Source organism: Lissotriton vulgaris, unplaced genomic scaffold (assembly GCF_964263255.1).
Source record: "Lissotriton vulgaris unplaced genomic scaffold, aLisVul1.2 SCAFFOLD_1492, whole genome shotgun sequence".
NCBI lineage: Eukaryota > Metazoa > Chordata > Amphibia > Caudata > Salamandridae > Lissotriton > Lissotriton vulgaris.
Window position 1 is genome coordinate 3918 of NW_028243325.1, and position 3946 is coordinate 7863.

Below are 3946 nucleotides of genomic sequence, written 5' to 3' on the forward strand. Positions count from 1 at the left end.
ACTCAAATTATTTTGAAAATTGTTGAATTCCCCTAAGCAGAAGTGGGTAACATCACGGTATAGATTATTACTTTGAAAAAAAATGTTTGATTGAGGCAATGCCTACAATTCTTGCCTCTTATTTGTTGCCTTTTCCTTGTGACGAGCTGATTTTTTCCCCATTGGCATCATATTAATCCTGTAAAGAGCCTTTTTCCTACTTTGTATTTCATGGTTTGCTTTTAATTACCTCAGGGTACCTCATGTTAAGGTAGTTTTCATGTGTTGTGTTAGATTGCCTTGTGTCTTAGCCTGTTTGGAATTGTCTTGCTTTTTGTGCTGAAATGTGAGGCATATATTACTTTGATTTATTTTCTGTTTGTTTCCCTTTGGGTGCCCTGCTTTGTCGTGTGTTGCCTTAGTTTGCCATGTGTTGCTTTGTTTCAAGTCTTGTCGTAGGTTCTCTTGTGTTGTTTTACTGACCCCATTAGTTGTCTGTTTGCCTTGTTGCTTTATTCAAGGCCTGCAATGCCTTAGGTTGCCCTATGTTACCTTAGCTTGACTTGTTGCTCTACTTTTCTGTGTGTTGTCTTTCATCGCTCTGTTCTTTCTGTGCATATGCGAGAGATTAAGCTATTGACATTGTAAATGACAATGCCATTTATTTATCTGTTTTCAAAACCAACACATAAATAAAAAAATTGTCATTTACAATGCCAATAGCTCTAACTTTGGCAAAGGCGAGACCGTTGCATTGTAAATGCTTGTTCCTTCTGTTACCTTAGTTGTTCCTCACCGCCATAACCGCAGTGTCCCCTGCGGCCATGCCCCCCTGACTACCCATTCGCTGCCCCGCTCTCAACCACACACAACCACACACACACAACCACAATCACAAAACCACATACAACCACATACAACCACACACACCACAACCACACACACAACCACACTCAGAACCACACACACACAACCACAACCACACACACTACCACACACAACCACACACACAACCACACACACAACCACACACACACGACCACACACACGACCACACACACGACCACACACACAACCACACACACAACCGCACACACGACCACACACACAACTACACACACAACCACAAAACCACACACACACACAACCACACACACATACAACCACACAAACACACACACACACACACATGACCCTCGACCCCACCAGGTAGGTCGCTCCCCCTCCGCACAGCACCACTTGTGCCCCAGCTGTCGCTGCTGAGGAAGTTAAAGGCTCTCCACCAGCAGCAGGCTACCACCTGCACCTCATCCCTGGTGGCCAGTGGTAGGCCGAAGGTAGATTGTTCATCCTCCACTTTATTGCTTTTATTGTATTGCCTGTATTTTCATTGTTGTGTCTGTGACTGCTGCTGTCTGTCTTCCCCCGCTGCCGGTACGTGGTCCATGCCCCTTTTTCTTCCCTCTGTTCCCCTTGCGGTCCTGTGCTCTCTCTGCCCGGTCTTTCCTACTATACCCCTCGCTGCCCCGGTGTCTCTGCCCTGTTTTCCCTTCTGTTCCCCTCTCTGCCCCTGTGCCTCTCTGCCTGTTCTGCATTCTGTTCTTAGCTGTGCCTCTATTTCTGTATTCTGTATTTTGCCTCTGTGCCACTCGTTTTTCCGGTACTTCTGTGCCCTTTTTGCCTTCTGTGCCACTCGTTTTTCCCTCGTTTTTCTGCCCCTTTTGCCTTCTGTTCCACTCATTTTTTGTTCATGTCTGCCTTCTGTGCCACTAATTTTTCCCTCGTTTTTGTGCCCCATTTGCCTCTGTTCCACTCGTTTTACTGTGCCCTCCTGCCCTCTGTGCCACTCGTTTTCCCTTGTTTTTGTGCCCCTTTTGTCTTCTGTTCCACTCGTTTTTTGTGCCCTTTTGCCTTTCTGTGCCACTTGTTTTTCTCTCGATTTTGCGCCCATTTTTTCTTCTGTTACCTTCGTTGTCCCTCACCGACCTCGCCGCTGCGTCCCCTGCGGCCCGCCCCCTGACTGCCCATTTGCTGCCACCTCCCCATATATGCCGGCCGCTGCGCGGTCGTGCTAAAGGCACGCCTAAGTCAAGCCCGTCTGCACCTCCGCCCCTGGATCATGCCCTGCCAGAACCCTTGGCCCCTGCACCTGCCACGACGACCGCCGCCACTACGACGCCTGCACTCTGCACGCTCTCAACTCCGGACGGAGCCACACCTGCTTCAAGGCTGCCCCGAAATGCAGGCACGGCCCCTTCACCTGCCGGAACTGCAGCTACACCAGCCTCGGAGCCGATGAACAACCCGCCAAGAAAGACCTCAACCACCTCCGATGCATACTACTAAACACCCGCTCCGCACGCAAGCATGCCGTCGAGCTCTGGGACCTGCTCGACACAACATCCCCGGACGTCGCTTTCTGACAGAGAACTGGTTTAACAACTCCTCCGCACACGACATCGCCATAGCCATCCCTACAAGAGGCTACAAGATCACCCACAGAGACCGCACCAACGGAGTCGGAGGAGGTATCGCCATCGTCCACAAGAACAGCATCAGGGTCTCGACTAGCACCGACAACACGCTCAGCACCGCCGAACACATGCATTTACAGATCCACACAGACCCTAACTCCACCCTCAGAGCACGACCTCAACATAATCTCCTATGCCGATGATACTCAGCTGATCCTCTCCCTCACCAAGGACCCCATCACCGCCAAAGCCAACCTACGCTCCGCCGACCTCTCACTCACCACCGTCCCGCGCATCCGAAGAACAGCCACCGGTGGGAGATCCTTCTCCTACCTCGCCCGAAGACATGGAACACACTCCCACTGAGCCTACGACAAACCCAAGACCTGCTGACCTTCAGGAGGATACTCAAGACTGGCTGTTCCATCAGTAGCGCCCCCCGCACCTTGAGACCCTTGTGGGTATGTAGTGCGCTCTACAAATGATTGATTGATTGATACAACCACACACACACACACACAACAACAAACACACAACCACACACATACACAGCCACACATGCACAACCACACACAGACAACCACACACGCAACCACACACACACACAACCACACACCCACACACAAAAATCTTTCACTTTTTGACTCATACATTTAGCAGAAACATAACTTAGTACCATTAAAATAGTTGTGATGGGGAACATTCATGTGGGGTTAGGATTGGCTCGACCAGAGTGGTTGCTGACTTGGAGGAGTATGGAGTTGACCACCTTGCCTGGTCCGGTTTGGATACAAGCCAGCGATGCTTTGCTGCAGGCTCATTTGCCCTGATAGCTGGTCAACAGTTTGAGGAGGAAGAGGAGGTGAAGAGCTGGCTAAATGTGCCATGAGGCTGGCAGTTCAGTACATCCCTGAGAAGGGAGCTTTGAGTCCTGTAGTGTTCCTCTTATACCACGTGCAATTCACCCTCTCCAAAGCCTCAAGAATTCCTGGGTGTGAAGGGCGGCTGATTCTGATTGGCTGCTTGATAGTTTTCCAGAAACTCATGTTCTTGTTTGTTCATGTTTGTCAGTAGTTAATGAAACACGCCCAGGCGTTTTATCTCTTCAGTTGACAGAAGCTGCAATAAAAGTTTCTTTGTCGTTACAAAATAATATGAATGGCCAACGAGCCTCTGTAGGTCAAAGAACGGAAGGGCTGGGGAACTATCATTCATCTCACTGCTAATCAGAGCCATGTCATGCTTCATCCTCCGTCGGGCCTCTGATTTGGCCAACATCGCTTAGAACACAGGGACTTTAGAGACCATCCTTTTAACGAGAAAAACAAAACTACAAGTCCCATAATCAATAGTGGTGGAAGGTGTCACACATGACCTGGGACAACATCCGATTCAGCACATCCAGTTCCATTTTTTAAGTATTTGACACAATATTGAATTTATAACCTTTTGTTTTTTATGGTCATGAGTCACCAGAATACTAAAACGTGTCT